The sequence below is a fragment of the Seriola aureovittata genome, chromosome 15 (genome assembly GCF_021018895.1).
Source record: "Seriola aureovittata isolate HTS-2021-v1 ecotype China chromosome 15, ASM2101889v1, whole genome shotgun sequence".
NCBI classification, from domain to species: Eukaryota; Metazoa; Chordata; class Actinopteri; order Carangiformes; family Carangidae; genus Seriola; species Seriola aureovittata.
In genome coordinates, this window is record NC_079378.1 from 9,883,915 (window position 1) to 9,903,530 (window position 19,616).

Sequence of the window (19,616 nt, forward strand, 5' to 3'; positions counted from 1 at the left end):
AAAACGGCCTCCAAGGACCCCTTAGGTAGACTTCGCCTTGTGCTCGACAGGCTCTGTGTCAAAACCTGTCTGGCAGGGCCGGAGATATTTACATATTGAGCATGGAAACAGATATCATAATACTGATACTGAGCCAGCACTTCTGTATTGAGGAGGGAGTACGGGGGGGGGGGGGTAATCACAGCAGCTGGATCAGCCCAGACTCACTCTGTAGCACTTGTAACCTACAAAAGCCCTCACTCCATTTTCAAAGCAATGTCACTTTTAGACAGCGGCACACAGGGGATTTTTGTAGCAGAAGCACTTCAGATTTTTTATTAGCGCAAGTGTTAAGAACATGCTGACAGCATGTGATGTTCAGTCATTAAAGCTTGTGTTAATTGAGCTCTAATCACCTTGTCAAAACTTAACAGTGGATAAATGTTGAGCTGGGTGGTGAGCAGACGTGCATGCTGCACATTCTGCTTTTGGTATCTTCTTGTCTCTTGCTCTTCTCTCTTTGCGCTTTACTTTTGGCTATTCACATTATAGATATTCTACTTTTCGTTTTTACAGGAACAGTTCAACATTTTGGGGAAATTGCTCATTTGATGTTGTTCTGAGAGTAACATGCAACCTATATCAATGTAAATACAGAGACATAGTCAGGACATGTTAAGCCTAGCTTAGCGTAAAGATTGGCTGGCTCTGGCCTGTTATAAATATGCCCACTAACATCTATAAAACTATTTTTTCATTATATTGTCTTTGTTTGAATACACAGAAATAAATATAATGCTGGAGCTAGCTCACTACACAAGTTGCACTGGCCTCCACAGATTACACAAGGACCCCGAATCCCCCTCGTGTTAAAGCGGGTGTCAATGTTTACAACTGTGATGAGAGGATGAAGTAGAAACTATCCTCCTGGTCATGAAAAGAGAAAAAAGGAACATCGTGCAAGTGAATTGCGGCAATAGCAATCAGATAAACTTGTTCTTTCTTCTCTAAGTCTGATGCCTGTAGGATTCTGGTTATATTGTATAGCCAAAGCTAAGCCAGGTGTGACTTGTGTGGCGAAAGCCAGCGTAGGTATACTTCTTTCAGACAGAAAATTGATCAGGAATCGTTAAGGGAATCGATAAAGAATTGCAAGGATAGGCAGAATTGATAATGGCATAGCCATCAATAAAGTCTTATCATTTTCCCTTCCCTAGCTGGAGCTATTTCTTGGCAAACAGCAGCTGGGTGCATTGACTGTCAGCAGCTTGTCAGTATTGTTGTAACAGGGAGGTTGCCAGGTTTGGTGCCATTGCACAGAAACACAGGGTGGATGCATCATCTATTGTTTGTTATTTGTTTGTCAATAGCTCCGAGCTGCTGTATCCCTACGACTTTCAGTACACATTTAGTTTCTCAGACTCCAAAAATATTCAGATTTTGGATTTGTGAAGTGTTTCATTAGTTCATCAGTACCAGCATCCATAGAATGATTCCAGAAAAGCCCAGATCTGGACCAGGTATTAGAGAGAGAGGGATTTGTGAGTGTCACTGTGTAGAATAGGTAAACAGGCAGGCACTGCCGTCTACACACAGTCAGGCCTTCCAGGCTGATGGATGAAATGGCTTACAGAGGACACAAGCGCTGTGACATTGATGGACAGTCTGATATTGCCTCCCTTATCTTGCCTCTACTCAGTCTCACTCACGCACACATACACACTTCTCTGTGTCCCTCTCACTCCTCCAGCTCCCTCTCTCTTTCTTGTTTTCTCAGCTCTGCTCTGACTCATACTTTTCATCTCTGCTCTCTCTCTCTCGTTTCTCTCTCTCCTTCCTTTTATTACCTCTCGTCTCGTCATGTCCTTATGGGGTCATAAGTTGTCTCGTTTCTTTGTTTTCTGACTGCTGTGCGCCTCGCTCATGCTCTCCCTTCAACTCTGCTGCTGGTCTCTGTCCTTGTGTGCACACGCCAGCACGCTCGCAAACATGCAGATTCCTATAATCATTTCACAAGATCAGACAACCACCACTTTGCGTGAAGGACACAGAGGAAAGGTGGCAGGCAGCAAACTAAAAATCGAACAATATTTACCCAAACACACACATACACAAATAAAAAGTAGCACATTGCTCCTTGAGTGCAAGAGATGATTCAGTATCATATTATTTAAATCTACCTAGTCGTCTGCCTGTACTAAAAAGCTAAGCTGTCTCTCTTTCTTCCTGTCTGTCTCTCTCCATTTGCTGGTTCATTTATTAGCCTGTCTGTTTGCTTACATTCATATTGCAGATGAAAATGCTGCAATGTATTTATTTTTATGCCTCTGCATCTGCGACAGCCAGGGCAGGGGGCATTATGTTTTCGGGTTATCCGTCCCATTCTTGTGAACGCGATATCTCAGTAACATCTTGAGGGAAATTCTTCATATTTGGCACAAACATTCATTTCGACTCAAAGATGCAGTGATTCGATTTTGGAGATCAAAGGTTAAAAGATCAAGGTCAAGGTGAGCTCACGTTCTTGTGAATGCAATATATCAGGAGTGCCAAGACGGATTTTCATTACACCCGGCACAAACATTCACTTGGACTCAAGGATGAACTATTTGATGCAACCTGGCTGGTTGGTGGACACATACTGCGAGGCGGTAATTCTAGTCTAAGTTGTATCCTTTCAAATCCGGCCTGTGGTATATACAGAGGTTCTGTTATGAGACATTCATAGAAGTTGTCCTCACACTTAAATAAGAATTTGTAAGTTCTGCGAGACACAAATCTGAGCTCTTTTTTTGCCTCCTTTGATCAATATTCTTACGATGAAAACACATTTTCAGTGCAAAAAGCTCGATAAACCCACTGTATGCTGCCGGCCCAGCACCAAAGCAGAGACAAATAACATTAACTTGTGAACAAAGCAGAGCATATATCAGATATAGAAAGCTGGACAGTTCTCTTAGGAGTTGGTAGAAAACAAAACAGAGCTGCAGGGAAGTGATTGCTATTTACTTATTTCGTCACATGTCCAGAAACATGACTCCAAATGAATGTTAATGTTACTCTATGTCCGCTGGGCAACTGTCCACTAAGAATGTCACTAACTTTGTAACTGCAGCTTTAATTGAAAGAAAAGACAAAAAAAAAAAAAAAAAACACCACTTAATGCTGCTTGGTGCATATCCTCAAAAGAAAATTCTCTGACCTGCAATTTATGGTTCATTTCAGGCACTACAGAAAATCCTTTTGACAATAATTACCAAAAGACGATGCAAATCGATGTGTTTTCGTGCAGGATTACAAAATGAAAAAAAAAAAAAAGCCTGTACATGTAATTCATTTGTAACTTTATACAGTAGATCATGGCATGCCATCGGCGCCTCCCATCTGTTACCTTTATTAATTACTGCTTTTGTTGTCTCTGTCTGTATGTGACACGGTGTTGCCATCTGCTGCTATTTTTTATATTGATAGACCGTCTTCTCCAACCCAGCTGTGTGTGACAAAATGTTCTTCTGTTTTTGTTTTAGATGTTTTTGGATCAGGCAATTTGAAAATGTGTTTAAAAATACCACTTATGTGAGAATGTTGTTTTATTTTTTATTCATGATTCACATTTTGTTTAGTTGCCTCTTTTTTTTTTTTTTTAGATGTGGTTTAGATCATAGAAGAGGCCCAAAAGGATGAGAGTCAGAGTCTGAGTCTGAACTGGGCCTGAAGGTCTTCAGGCTCATTGTAGCTGTTGCCTGTTTCTGCTGTGAAGCACCCTGTCTGCTCAGGCTTCCTATCTGTGCCTGTCTGCCAGCTTGTCTCTCTGCCAGCCGATTAACCTGCATGCTCTTGCTGTCACTTGTCTCTCCTCATGCCAGGAAGGAATATTTTCTCTCTTTCAAGAAGAAAAAAAAAAACCCACTGCAATATGTGATAGAATAAAATAAACATACAGCAGGGCTTAATCATTTTCGCAGTTTACCTTGTCTTTCATCTTCCATTTTCTCTGCCACCCACATAAACTCTATCAAAAAATATCTGTCTTACACTTCAAGTAGAGGGAATGGTGTTTTTTTTTTGTTTTTGTTTTTTTTTTTCTCCCCATAGTGATCCTTTTGTATTCGCCTTTTGTTTCCCCTTTTACCTGTAGCCTCATTCATTGCGTGACCTGGTTAGTGCAGAAAATAAGAGTATTCCACCCAGCATGGGTTGGAGAAGTGGAAAATAGCATGGCACTCATATACGACCAGGCTGCAGCCCGCTGTTTGATTACAGCAATCGAGAGAGAGAGAGAGAGAGAGAGGGGAAGAGATAGAAAGAGGAGCAAGAGAGAGAGAGAGTGTGTGTGTGTGTGTGTGTGTGTGTGTGTGTGTGTTCATGTGTACATGAGGGGGATTGTGGGTCAGACAAAGCAGAACAGACCGTCGCAGAGGACTCTTGAACACACTCCACTCCACTCTTGTGCTCATCTGAAGAACATATGGGACGGATATCAAAGAGAACACTGGGTTCTCCTGAAGGGGAGATAAAAGAACAACAAGAACACATTACATCCTGAGCAGATCACATTTTGTTTCCCTGACTTTCTGCTGTGCCTTGTCTTGGGTCAGTCGATGTGGGTGGTTTCGGTTTGACGTCGACACGCTCCGGTGCTCTCTGTCGACAGATCATTGGTTTCCAGTGATGCATTACTGCCCCACTCCAATAACGGCTCGGATGTGCAACACGGGTCAGGTAAACCATTCGGGGATTGAAATCTCATCCGGTATTGGCAGGCTATTGTTGTAAGCTGTTAGTATACAGGAGGAGAAAGTATGAATAAATGAATGGCTGATGTACACTCAGAATGTTTTCTGAATAAAAAAATTTCAATCTCATATCCGCCTCTCACATCTCTGCAACAGCCTTTTGCCAGAGTCCAGTTAACAGGGCTCCATGTTTAATTGGGATATTACACAACACTTTCTTCAAAGGCTGTCCTTGCATATCCACACAGCCAGATGAAAATAAATGGACGGATTTGTTTGAAATGCTCTAATTTGGCCAAATGACTTTGTGAAGCGTAATGATGTAACTTAAGTTTCAGGGGTGAGATGAGTTACACGCGTCTGTTAGAAATAGTCTGTCTGAAAACAGCAGCAGAATCAGAATGACTGGGTAATGATCTCAGGGAGGGAGATTGATCCAGTCTTCCATCAGTGTAATGAGGGACTGTAAGAGGCTCAAAACACTCTGATTGGGGTCCCTGAAGACCTGGCAGCCAGTGTTGGACAATTTCTCCTGCTGACTATAACAGGGATTTTTAAAGTCCCAGCAGAGACTTTAAAAACGGAGGGCCCATCACATACGACAAGCCCTTACATAATTTCACAGTTGCTGATGAAGCAAGCTATAGGGTTTTCACATCAAACGGCCGGATCCTCAGGGTTGCAGATCCAGCCTCTAACCACGAGTGTTATCCTGAAGTGACCGAGTATAGACATACAGTGCAAGTGCTCTGTTGCTAATGAGTCCGTTAGTTCTGCCCGAATATAAACTCGACACAAAGATCCACATCTGATCCCAAGATCCATCCATTTGATTTGGCCTTAAACTGTCCCCTGCACACTGGAAAAAATCTCCTTGTCTTTATGCATCTTGACAAGCAAATGGTGGATCAAAAGCTGAAGATGAAACTCTGAACCCTTTTTGATGTTTTTTTACCTCTATTGTTCTGTATTTTGTCATAAATATCTTACAAGTCCATCACATATCGCAGAATACTTTAACCTTGTAACACACAGCAGAGGCCCCATCATACGTGTGACCAGTGTTTTACAGTAAACTCCATGTATTGTAAGGTATTTATGATATACAGTACCTAGTTAGGTAGTAGTAGTAGTAGTTATTAATGTTAGCTTGCATTAGCTTGTCAGTCTGTTCCCTCTCTGAATAACATTTTACTGTAAGTCTCCTGTAGCTCTGCCACCATGGTCGGAGGGTCTTAGTTTAACTGGTTGGTAAAAGTTGCGGGGTCGTGTGTAAAGGAGAAAAGAATCATTCACCTTCAAATGGAGAGTTAGATGACTAAATTGAGGTCACTCTCATGTCTGTACGCTAAATATAAAGATCAAGCCAGCAGCCGATTAGCTTAGCTTAGCATAAAGACTGGAACTGTAGCTCAAGGGGGAAACAGCTAGCCTGGCTCTGTCCAACAGTACAGCCTAAAACAAAAGAGTAAAAATTATACTTTGGAAGTTATATGGATGTTAAATGATGGACTATTTCTTGGCTGGGATCAAGTTACCAAGCAGCCAGTGCAAAATGCATGGAGATCTCAGCCCAGAAACTGTCTGGAACAGAAGGATAACAAATCAGTCACTGTTACAATTTTGATATATGGCTAGTTACCTACATTACCTTGTTTTAATACCATCTCTCAGGCAGGTTACTCCTGGATTTCCTCAGTTGCCTTCCTAAACACATCCAGCTGGCCTACATGAAAAACAAAAAAACAGCTCTTACATTCTCCTTGCTTTAACCAAGCAGAACAATTAGAGGAAAATTGTGCATCAGAGCTCGATACCTTGATCCTTGATCCTTCACACAGTGTTCAGCAGAGCTTCTTCAGTTATCATGACTTTTCAATTATTGTACTGCATTAATGCTCCCAGGGCATAATATTGTCATGTATTACTTTTAAACTGAAGAATGGATATTTGATGTATTATATTACTCAAGTAACTACTTCAACAATATTTATGTCAGATTTGGGGTTGTACTTTTCTCCCGTGAAAAAGAGAAACCTTTTGGATCACTTGACTATTTTAATTTCACTGAGAGACATGTGATCAAGTCATTAAAACAATACTGAGTTAGAAGAACACTCTGGCTTCAGAATGATTGGCACCAACATAATCTGTGCCCTGAGTAAATGCTCAGTGCTCATGTCTACAGTCAATCATACAGTACGCTTAAGACTGAAGAAATCATTCAGGCAGTGATTTGCATGAGCCTGTACAGCAAACTCTTTGCTTTCTATTATTTACCTTGTTCGGTCATGACTATATGTTGCATGCACCATAGTTTGGGTTTATTTGCAATGCAAATCGCTGTAGAGTTCAAAGGCTCAATTCAACATCAAAGACATGTCTAAACTGCTCTCTTCAGAGAGGGATGAAGGTGCATGTGGCAGCTCTCCATTTTTTTTTTCCCTCTCATAGTCACCACCTTTTCATTAGATACTTAGCATCAACAAAAGTAAGTGGCCTCTATGAACTAGCCAGATGTTCATATGGGTTTCATTTGCATAAATGCTTTGCAAACGGCCTCGTAACATGCATAATTGATGCCCACAGCCGAAACAACTGCGGATAGTTGAATAGAAATACAATACACGCAAACGCCATTAGTATTTCTTCTTTATATTTTTTAGACACACACAATAAAATATTTTGAGTTAATACCTTGTAAGGTTGATTGCTTCATGATAAGCACATTGTCTTTTATATTAGCTGTGTGTGTAACCTATAGTTTCATATAAAATACCTTTTGCATATTATGACTAATTTGGATCCAGACATATGAATATCACTTTTTTTTTGTATAAATTGTTCACAACTGTTATCACTCTACTATTTATTGCACTTCCTCAGCCTTGCCCATCACTAGTGTGTGCAGCATAACTTTGGTTATGAATTTTATAATTACCCCCCAAAAATTTGCTGCAATAAAAACAAAGAACTTAAGTTGTGTGGCTACTTCCACCCTCTTTCTTCTCTTTGAACTTTTACAAGCATCAATTACGGGAACACATTGTTCCTTTTGTTTCCTGTAAATGATCTATTTTTGTGCGCTGAAGTGAGATTGTTGACCCAAACAACATTATGCAGAAGTTAAAAGAATTCCCAGCAGCTTGGCATTGAATATATTTGGCTGGAACATTGTGTAGTCACATTGAAAACCCATCTGAACAGCTACTAAAGCTGTTTCACCACGATTGTTAGTTTAAACCTAATGTTTTATGGGTTGCGAGGGAAAACCGATCCAAATGCCACTGAAAGCAATCCAATTACACGTAAGATTGTAGCGTTGATTTGCTGGACTTTAATGCATAAGTAACAGGCCGACGGACGAACTGCTTCAAAAAGAAAGTGAACAAATGCCCTCATTCAGCCTCCCTCTTATCTTAATCTTCCTCCTTCTCTCTACTCTGTCGCTTCATCCCATCCTCCATACATTCCTCTCCATCACTCTGGTGAGCCTATACATCACCCATTCCTGATTCCCCAGTACAGCAATTGATTATTTATTCAGAGGGAACTCTATAAATCATGTCAACCTGTCCAGCGTGTGATGCCTTTTGAAGGAGTGAGAAAGAAACATGAACATGTGAGAGACTTTTCCCCATCTAGAACTCTGAGACACCCGGGGTTGTTAGCTTCAGCGTTGAGTTAGCATCTTCCTCCAGATTAAAACCTGACTGTTGAAACGTGTAAAAAGGCCAAACATGAAAGTTTTATGCTTTGCACTGCACACGGATGAAATTAGGCTGATGTACAGGGCACATACCATGTAATAATCCGGTAATGAGTGCAGAGGTGTATTAGCATGAACGTAGCAGTTTGAAATATTCACGCTATGTATGAATAATTACTATATAACGCAAAGGAAATGGAAAAGGTAGGAGAAGAAGATGGAAAAAGACGGAGGAACAATTCACCGAGGCTTTGTTCAGCCAAAGACTCAACTTAATCGTATTCAAGGTGAATGTATTGCATTTCACTTGGGATGGATGGTAAAGTTCTTTTTGCAGCCCTGTTTCCTGATTAAGGTTTATAACAAGTCTGTATATTTCCACATAAATCCTGTCAAGTGTAGTTTTAAAGGCCGGCTCCTATAAAATGGTCTCAAACTTTTCTATAAATGGTTGTGACAATTTTAAAATGTTTAGGTCTCTGGAGGGTGCTTTTTAAAACTTTTTTTTCTTTTTTTCTTTTTAAACAAGAACATTAAAGATGTCAAACAATGAGCCAAGTGATGGTTGATGACAGTGTTGCTCCATCTGATCGGTGTCGCGCACTCGCTGGGTTTTTGCCAGTGCAATGGCAGTGTCACTGTGGCTGTAGATAGGTTGGCAGAGCTGAGATAACTAAGAGGCCCGTCTCCTCACCTGTCTGCACAGACAGATGGTAAAACAGACTGAAAGAGAGAGAGAGAGAGAGAGAGAGAGAGATGTAGAGAAATTGAGAAGTAGAAAAAGAGGTAGAAGATTAGGTGGCTCTCTTTCAAAGTGAGAGATAAAAGGACAGGGAAAGAGATGGAGAAGGGAGTGACTTTGTGAGCCAAATGAGAACATGGCCATATACAGTATATATAATTGCAGCCATTACCATCATTACTCTTGTGCTCAGATTCACTTGGCTCACACTCTGCCCGCACTCTTGCCAGCCTGCACAATGCCCCTAAAATAGCCCTGTGGTTTAAATTATGCATGGTGATAGAAATAGACAAATTGCAGAGGGACAATTCCCTTCTCTCTTACTGGCTTATTGCTGCTTTACAAAGTTGGAAAACAATTTTTATTATATATATTTTACTATAGGATTTTTATTTCAATTCTTTGGCCAGTATAAGACTCTCATTAATGAATAAAATGTTTGAATGCATACACTCCAGGGTACGCGCTTGTGATTTATTACAGGTTAGGGAGGCCAAGGCTTCCTTCCTGGTTGGTTGGGCTCAGGGAAATGGAGTGAAAAAATGAATTTGTGCAGAGGAGTGATTAAATTTGTTCAAATGATATGATAAAATGGGAGGAGTGTTTGATATACCTGATCGTGCCAGTACTGTTTACTTGTTTGATTGTTGTGTTTTTCCTACTGAATAGTCTCTTACCCCAGAAGAATATACTTTACCTCAACATACAATGTGCTGTCAATCATTTTCTAAGTAAGTGTAATATCATAAATAGCCTGTACAGGACATCGGGAAGGGGTTGTTCAGATGTATCATCTTTCATTATTTTCATTGGAGACACACAACAAGCGCACTCACAACCAAAAGCAATGTTGCGGCGTGCACTTGTTGTCACGTGTGTTTTTTCTGGAACATCTGTGGAAAAATTTCAATTATTTTTTAATGCAGCAAGCGCACCGCAAGAATGAACCAATCAGCTCCACAGGACTTGCTTCACCTTTCTGTCCAAGGACTTCGACATCTGAACAGCCCATAAAATAACTTTTTCTAAAACTATTTAATAATATTTGACAAAGCCTTAAAACCACAATACTTTGTGAAAGGAATTCCAGTGTTGTCCCGCTGATTGTACTCATTAAGCAGTTAGCTGACATCACCTTATAAAGATGACATGGCAAACTTGATAGCCAAAAGTATCCATTCAGAAAATACGGCGCAATAGTAGAATCTGGGCTTGTCCAGCACTAGCTAACTGTGTCTGTCTGTTGTTTGGTACTGCAGGCACAAATAGATTGAGGTATACTGTAGGTATAGAGATATGTATAGAGAGTCAGAAATAAAATGGAGGACACCTGTAAAATCTTTCTAGCTAGAGTTTACCACAAAATCTGCAGGAATTTTCTGAAGGAGACGGGGCTTAACATTTACCATGTCTGGAATAATCCTGTAAAATAAGCTTAGTAGGGAGCTGGCTTTACTAAACTGAAATCTTAGAAGGTTGTTTACCACTCAGCGTGGTGTATGTTGTCTACTGTTGCGTATGACTCACACTGTTTTTTTTTTTTTTTTTTTTGCTCGGCTTGAAAACTGAGTTTCCCCTGGGACCGTGTGAACATTTTGCATCTTGCATCTTGTAAGCCCTGCGAATCATTCTCCAGGCCTCTGCAGCTCTGTTTGTTACAGACTATTTTGATGTAAATGAGCAGTTCAGAGGCTGTAATTCAGGCAATTTGTGCAGAAAGATGGACCAAGATTATTCATTGTGTGCTAATTTTAAAAAATGATTGAAACTATTATTGGAAAAGAGCATCTTGGCACTTCCCCTCCCCTTGTGACTCATTACAGAGGTCTTACCTCAAAAGAGCAGGCTATAAATGTGTTTGTTTACATTGTATGTTGTATTGCCAGCCTGTGCTGTTGCAGCAGAGTGCCTTTCAAAGAGCACTCATTAAGAATGCAAATAATGTTAGGTTCACTTCAGCAGCTACACAGAGGCCTGAGAGCATTCAAAGCAGAACGTGTGAGGCAGAGAGATACAGAGAGAGGGAAAGAACAGGAGAAAATGGAGAAACAGGGGTAGAAAAGGAAATCCAGCAAATGACACCGAAATGGGGAAAAGGGAAGAAAAAGGAATGGGGCAGTGCTCCCTACACAGACTTTAACACACCATTGAAATTGTTCATTTACAGAGGAAGTGGCTTGCAGGCACAGCAGAGATATTATGTTTGTGGAGATACAGTAGCACTGTTAAATTGCTCAAGGTATTTTCCATTTAGATGTACTGTGTATTCATGGGCTTCACCCACTTGTCGGTTCTGTGATTCAGGCCACAGTGAACTCCACTCTGTGGTGTTCAATGCATTTGATGGATCGGAGGTGCACGTATATTTACGACAGCAGCCAGAAGAATACAGGGATGCATGCACTCCTTCTTGTGGTCATTCACACACACTCTTTTATGACCATTAAAGCTTTGTTATTAGTGCTGCTGCAAATGGCAGCTGGCTTCCACACATTTCCTTCACCCACAGAGGCACTAGATGATGTTAGTGGTTGTCCAGTGTTCCAGTTTGTCATCTTACCGCATCGGCCACTCAACCAGATCAAACTGGCTGTAGCATAATAGCGCAGCAATCACCAGTATGATTACAGTGATCTACTTTTTCTTTTGTGGATAATTGTGCTGTTGCATTTCTGTATAATTAAAGTCCCTCTGCAGAAACCAATTTCCAGTAAACCCTTACCGTACAGTGCATATGTATTTGTGATTTCTATGAAGGATTCAGATAACTTCTGTCACTTTACATGTGTTGATTGATTAACATTCATCCATCAATTTTCTAAAACCCCTTATTCAGTTCAGGGTGTAGGACAAACAGGTGATCAGACCCTGAACAGGTCACCAGTTTATGATATTGATATGAGTGACCGAAAAGCCCTGACTGCAAAACAGGAGTGAACATGCAAAACTCCAGTTGGAGAATGCAAAAAACTTAATGTGGGAATCAAGATTCGAACTGCAGGTGGTCTTCAACAAACTGACCAACAGAAATGTTGGCAGACCATTGCATCAACATGTGTGGGAGTAAGTTTGAGCAAAGTGGCTCCAACTTGTGTTTCCACAAGAACAGTCATGATCCTAATCAACAGATGGAGGGTGCTCGGTTTGTTCGTGAGATGTGGTTTAAGGCTTAGGATAAAAGCTAGTGGGAGGATCATATATTAGGATTTGTCTTTAGCCCACCTACTGTTTCCAAGGTCAGGAATGAATGTTCATGCATGGAACTTAATTTGTTCGTTGAAAAACTACAGCTGTGTATATCCACCAGAGTTTAAACTGCCAGATTTCCACAAGAATGGTCTCTCTGGGGGAATATTTGTGTCAGTTTATTAAAAAAGATTAGCATCTATGCTTTTTCAGACTTGTCTGAACTGCTAAATGAATGCTGTTCTCAGCTTTAGAACATTATTGTTTTCGTTGTGATAAACAAGTTCAATCAGTCACACAGCTGCATTTGACGGATCTGCATGTAGATACGTTTCAACTGCTGATTAGAAAGCACAGTGAAAAGACCAAAGCTATTCCTCAAACAGATGCTCGGTTAAGTACATATGACGTTTTCACCACAACTGCTGTTCATCATCTGCTTTGTAAAGCATTTGCAATTTTGAGCTTTTCATCAGATTTTTCGCCACAGGTGAGGGAATGGTGGGTCCTTAATTCTGGAAATTGAACTTGCCAGTGCTAATTGTGAAAATGAAGCTTTTAACGCAGGTTCAAGCAGCAAGGGAATTACCGTTCTAATTTTCTCATCACACCGTTCCGTACCTCTCAATTACTATGCAGTTAACACACCGGGTAATGTGCACACACCAACCTAGTTAAATAGTATTTAAACTATCTTACACCTTACGTCTGTTTTGCTGTAATTGCAGCAAAGAATAACATTGCAGCACAGTGTTTTCTGACTGAACTGCAGTTGCATCGCATCATCAATCATTTTGATACTTTGACTGATTTTGACTAATTATAAAAGGATTGCCAGTCTTTATCAGCTTCTCACTGCATTCTTACAGCGTGGCTCTTTACAGCACAAGACAAATGTCAGGTGTGAAAGGCACCTGTAAGTACACATTGCAGCATGTTTGGCTTGGTTAAGGGAAACAGAAAAGCTCCGGATCAAATAAGATTATAATTATATAAGGAGAGACCATTATTAAATTGTACATTTTCATCAGTTTTGTTGACATTGAAACAAAACCAGGTGTGATACTTCTAATAAATGTGATTTTAACTATAAAATTTGAGAATTGAGAAAAAAATGTTTTTTTCTTCATTGATTTACTTCCACAGCCTTCTCATGCGAACTATGCTTCAAGTACTCAAACACATGGCAAATTGGACCCCCATCAGTGTGTGCGTGTGTGTGTGTTTATGTGGAACTTACAGGCCTAGGCCATTTATCAGAAAGTACTCAAGACCTAGATCAATGATGAGAACATTTAGGAAATGGAATGAGCTATTCCTTCACCAGGCTTGAGCGTGAAAATTGATTCTTGTGAGGCAGCTACTGCTGGTTATAATGATGTTTTCACTGCGGTGAGGAAGTACAGGGAGTGTGTGTATGGGTGCGTGTCCGGACAGATCAGTGTGAGCAAGGCCATCGACTGGCTGCGTAAGACTGAGTAAACCTGCCACTGTGATTCTGTCTCTCCTGACTCATCCTCGTGCTTACCTCTCCACAGCCCTGCCGAGAGCCTGGCCCTGAGTTTGTGTCTGGCCCAGCACACCTGGGGTACAGCCACAGATGCAGCCTCCACTGCCGCTACAACATCCTCCTTGACCCCAGTACGCTGCCCTTGGGAAGCGATCACTGAACCCGGGGAATCTAGGTTACATTGATAATGGTATGTGTTCAGATGTGACACCTGCAGGTTTGCTGGGGGCAAGTCAATGAGCCATGTAGCTCTTTTAGTCCATTTGTGTCTCCCTCTGTTTTTCTATCTTTTTCACTTTTCGCCCAGTTTTAGCTCACTGTCTTTTTTTTTTCTTTCCCAGCTCCCTTGCTTAATTTGTTGCTTTTGCCATACCTTCATCACTTCCTTTTCTCCTTGCCTTGATTCCTTGCGAGTGACTTAACCATTGAGAGAGAGAGAATCTTATAGGGGTTATTTTAGGAGCCACTTGACCTTCTTAATTTCCTATTTTCTGGGGCTGCAATTAGTGAGGAGAGGAATGAAACAACAGCAACACATAACAAGAACACCAGTCAACCAGCTGCCACTGCAAAGCTAGATATCAGTGTTTATGTAATTGGAACAGTGCTCTTTTGTAATTGGCTTGCTTTTCTCAGAATATTACAGGAGAATGGGAAAACTGACTGAAATACAAAGAGAAAGTAATAGGACTGTTCATAGTAATTATCGGTGGCGCTTTGCTTTCAAATGCCTCTGCAATGTATGTTTACGTGCACACAAAAACAAACACAGCACTCCCATATTTGGGTTGCGCATTGCTTCCAAGCCTAAAATAACAAAGGCTTGAGAAGCTTAGATATTACTTACAGTATACAAGCAGACATAAATGGGTCAAAGAGCAGTTGCAAGATATGTAGAAATAAACAACACCACCTGAAGTTCTTGCCCTGTGTTGTACCAGACGCCTCAGCTCACCTCCTGTGCTTCATCCCTGCTCTCCATAGATGAAAGGAGATGCTGACTCTGTTGGCATGCATTAGCATTCAGACACCCACCTTCCACCTTATCTGCTGTCAAAACAGCCACCTCTAACTTCCACAGAGAAACACTTTGACCACACATCAATGACAAGCCTCCTTATCAATGGCCTAAACAAGCTTGGTGCACGTCAAAACTACGGACAGCGGGAGACGGGGAGCTGGAAAAAAAGGGAGTGGGGAATGTGCCTGGGCAGAGAGAGCCAGAGAAACATACAGAGCGAGAAAGAGAGAGAGAGCAGAGAGTGTGTCTGACATTTCTAGCGCTGGTATTTTGCTGTGTGAGGAGACCTAGAGGGAGTGGAATTGAACGAGCTTCCCCTCCTCTCCTCCGCCGTGCACCCACACATCCCTCTCTAACATTTGTTTTGGGCATCTTTGGAATGACTTGCCTGGACCAATAAAGCACGCGGGGGGGGACGACGACTTGTCATACAGTGTCTCAGAGACACAGAGCGAGCAAGCAAAACAGAGAAGCAGTGCGAGACAGGGAGGAGAGAGTGACAGGATAAGACAAAGAGACAGCTCATGTGATGGCAGAATAATTGCAAGGGTCCAAGGGCTTGTCATGATGAAGCATACATCTTGTGCCGCTGCAGGGGGCAGTGCCACGGCTGTAAAAAATTACATGTTTGCCATTGGTAGACACTAAATGGAATACATGGGAAAATCCTGAGAATTACTTTGGACTTGGTGTTACTACAACATGCCTCACAGTGGAACACAGTGCTTTTTTTTTTTTTTAAAGAGTAAGTGGTCCTGTCTTTCGATTGCTGCTGTGCAACCACTGCAGTTTCCCAGTGTTGTTCCTCTACGCTCTTCTATGATTCCTACAATTTTAAAATCCTGCTTAAATGTTGCACTAAGAAAAAAAAATAGCTACATACAGTGAAAATGTGCACTAATTTCAATTGAGATGTCCTGAGTTACTAACATGCTGACATTAATCTACAAATTTATAGAGGGGTTATTCAAAACACCTAGTGTGGGTCAAGCTTCAAAAACCTACATGTTCAATAATGCAACTCAAAAGCATCTTTTTGTTAAAGACCATTAAAGGCCACAACTTTCAAACTTCACATCCCTAGTTTGCAACATAGAGTTTAATCATTCGTAGGCTCCAGGCCCAAGCCGACACAAAACTAGTGACACATATCAGATTTGATAAATCTCCCTCCAGAGCCACAAACAAAACACTACACAGCTGTTTTCACAGGCTGAGTAGTGATAACCGTAATGAGTAAATTCATTTGGATGTGTAAAATCAGTCAAGTTCTCCCCTCAGAAACCTGTCGTGCCCCGCCTGGTTTCATTTCTCCAGAATCTTTTTACTATATACTACTTTATCTGCATCTAAAATATAAACTGGTTATAGAGGACGTGTACAACAACACTTCTGTACCATCTCGAGACCTTTCATCGAGGCTGGACAACAAACAATGGCTGAACACCAAGACTGGGAAACTCGTGTGTAATGACGGCAGTCGTCAAAGGTTTCACCTTACAATCCAAATTGAATAAATGAATAATTTCCGTGGACGCCAGACTCACGAAAACACAATCAGGCTCTAAAAATGCATCAACTGACAACATTAAGTTAAATAAAGCCAATAATAAAGATCGTATGACAACAAAATGTATCCTTACTACCCCTTATTTCCGTTGATGCTTAGCTGTCTGATTCTGTCATCAGCAAACTGCTGGCAGTGATCAGTGGCTAAAGCATGAACTTTCCTATCTTATAAACCTTTGCCTCTAAAGTTACCACCCTCTCATCTCTTAATTTCCACCCTCCCTCCGTCTCCACCCATATATGTGTTGTATCAGCAGAGTAAATATTCCAGCATTGATTGAGAGTTTAAAGGTCATCTTCAGTCCTTGCAGAGACGGGATGGGGGTGGGGGGCACTGCGGGCTAAATGTCATTCACAGTCTGGGCAGTGTAGCCAGTGCTTAGCCGGAGGGGAGGTCACAAGGTCTGATGAAAACAAATCCATCACTTTGCTGCCCGGGTAACAGGCCAGAGAGCTGAAGGGCTACAGGGGTGCAGCAGAGCTTTAGGTTACAAAGGCAGAGGCATGGATGGACGGGAATGAAAGGAGGTTGTGTGTTTTGTGTTTGTGTTTGTGTATGTGTGTGCTATCGATGGCGGAGGGATGATGCTAAACAAGGCTGAGCTGGCCAGAGAAGGCAGCAGACTGTGGATGTTTAAAGTCGGGGATGAAGAGGGATAGAGATTATCACAGCCAGGCCAACCTTTTCTGTCTGTGATCAGAGTTCTCTATGAGTCACAATATGGGATAAAAAAAAAAAAAAAAACTTTAACAAACCCCACAGTAACACTATTCAAACACACATTGCACATTTACATAGTTGTGCAGAAAAATACATTTGTGTCTGTCAGAGATCAAAGAGGATGGCACATTCACACAGAAATTGCTTTTATAAATGAATGCACAATGTCTCAGCCCTTGGTCTTTTTTAAGAAGCATTATACAGCTTGAATCCGTCTTATGAACCAAAATCTTAGTGGTTTACAACACACAGTTTAAAGCTATGGCTCTTGCCATGCCAAAACTATGGCTCGAGCCGGTGCAGAGGGTTCCAGTTATTCTTGAGCGTGACACAAAGCTCTACTCTAAATTCCCATGGTTGTGATTTGTAACCACTGGGAATATGTACAGCATATGTGGCTCAACAACACGCTACAAACTGCACATCTACAGCTTGTTTAGACTACCTCGAGCTCTGACCTTGCTGGAGGGCACCTTGCGAAAAGAAAACATCCCTATAGTGATAATCAAGGTATCACATTATCATTATTAAAAGAATATGACTCATTCAATTTACATCTGTTTGACCAGTCTACCTCCTGTCTTGTTACTCTCTGCATAGAAATGCTTTACATGTCAAAATTTGAAATATGTGTTAGCAACAGATGAAGGATAGGAGCGTTTACTATAATTTTACATCTGGACATTTAGCCTAAGGGTGGCAAGGCCAAGTTTTACATTTCTGTATTCAAAAGATGATGCATTTTATCCTGTTAAAAACAGAAAACAACCTGCGTAGTCCAATTGTGGATGAAGGCCGGTGCACTTCCACTTTCACACACAGTAACACCCAGCATCAAATGCTTAGTCACTCTGAGGGACAAAACAGCTTCATTCTGTTATCTGATTGGACAAGAGTGCTGACTCCATCAAGTCCCGAGAAGTTTAGCCAGACAGTGTAATTGCTAATCGTTCAAGCTTGAGACACACCTAACAAGGCGTGCCAGGCCCCTCGCCTTGAGTGCACGCCATTCTCTATGGCTCTTTGGCTACAGTGAAAGTGATAGGCTGGCCCCTGAGACCAGAATAATGTACATCTTACAGCAGCTTCTAATGGGCTAATGGGATGAGTGTGGAAAAGAATGGAGAACATCCTCCAGTCTGACTGGCCGAGGAAGACAAATCCAGAGAAACGGAGGTGGTGAGAGAAAAAAAAAAAGATGAAAGTGCTGGTGATAAAGTTGGAGAAAGAGAGAAATTGAGTGAGAGAGAAAGACAATGTGAGCCAGATGAAGTGACAAGGGCAAGAAATTGAAAGACTTAGAAGGAAAAAATGATGTGAGATGCGCAGCAGTGTTGCAGACAGTATAGTCGTAGTAACAGAGTGAGAGGGATAAGGAAAGAAAGGGAGAGCGATAGAAAGGCAAACGGTAATTATACAGATAGAGAACGGGTAAGTCAGATACAGAGAAAGAGAGAGACGGGGAAAGGAACTGAGATAGGGTCTTAAGCAAGAGAGAAACTGTTAAAGCGCTAAAAGGTTGAGCGGAAAAGCAATTTAGAGCTCTAATCAGATTGCTATTGAATGTGCAGGAATTAGACTTTGGCCCCCGAAGCATTCTTGGCTCCGACCAGTCACACGCAGCATCCAACACCCGAGTACAGTTGGATCTGTGTCAGCCAGACAACGCGGTGGATAAGAACACCCCAGAAACCAGTCGTGTGTGTGTGTGTGTGTGTGTGTGTGTGTGTGTGTGTGTGTGTGTGTGTGTGTGTGTGTGTGTGTGTGTGTGTGTGTGTGTGTGTGTGTGTGTGTGTGTGTGTGTGTGTGTGTGTGTGTGTGTGTGTGTGTGTGTGTGTGTGTGTGCGCGCGCGCAAGTACGTGAATTTGGAGGAACATGTGCAGGATTGTCAGGTGAATCTATCCGTGTTTCTGTGAGTGCACGCCTGTGAGCCTCTGTGTTCTTTTGCATTTGTGTGTGTGTGTGTCTGTTTGTGTGTGTGTGTGTGTGTGTGTGTGTATATGTGTTGTGAGATGAGAACGCTGCTGGGAAGATTAGCGGATTATATAAATGAGTTTAGCGTATTTGTAATGCTTGTGCAGAAAAAGAGATAAGATGCTAGTTGTGGAGAACATTGTTTTTCAAATGTGCAGGAAAAATAGCTACAGTAACAAGGAATTCAATTTATTCATCACTCAGTGTTATTAATATTACAAAAGAGGAGCCCTGTACAGTATTTATTTTTGTAAAAGGCTCAACAAAAGCAATAGCCATGAATGAAAAGCAGGCATCAATATATTATGCATTTTGTGGCTACTTTTAATAAACAAATATACTGCTTTAAAGCTAATTTGACTAGTTTGATGAGGAAATAGTAAAAAGTTTGGATAAAGTAAGCTGAAATTTGTTTCTGTACACAACATACTTTTGTATATGCTGTACCAATAGCTAGCAGTGTAATGT

The 19,616-nt window shown here is 41.3% G+C and overlaps 1 protein-coding gene and 1 long non-coding RNA gene across 2 annotated transcripts in view; one reads left to right on the forward strand and one right to left on the reverse strand.

Moving 5' to 3' along the window:
* Nucleotides 1–19,616, forward strand: part of LOC130182354 (uncharacterized) — a 139,982-nt gene that overhangs the window by 95,889 nt on the left and 24,477 nt on the right. The window contains exon 3 of the long non-coding RNA XR_008829704.1: nucleotides 13,891–14,052. This is a non-coding gene — a long non-coding RNA (uncharacterized LOC130182354). The remainder of the gene's footprint in view (nucleotides 1–13,890; nucleotides 14,053–19,616) is intronic.
* kctd16b (potassium channel tetramerization domain containing 16b) overlaps nucleotides 1–19,616 on the reverse strand; it is a 78,623-nt gene that overhangs the window by 28,295 nt on the left and 30,712 nt on the right. The gene's annotated exons all lie outside the window — the stretch shown is intronic.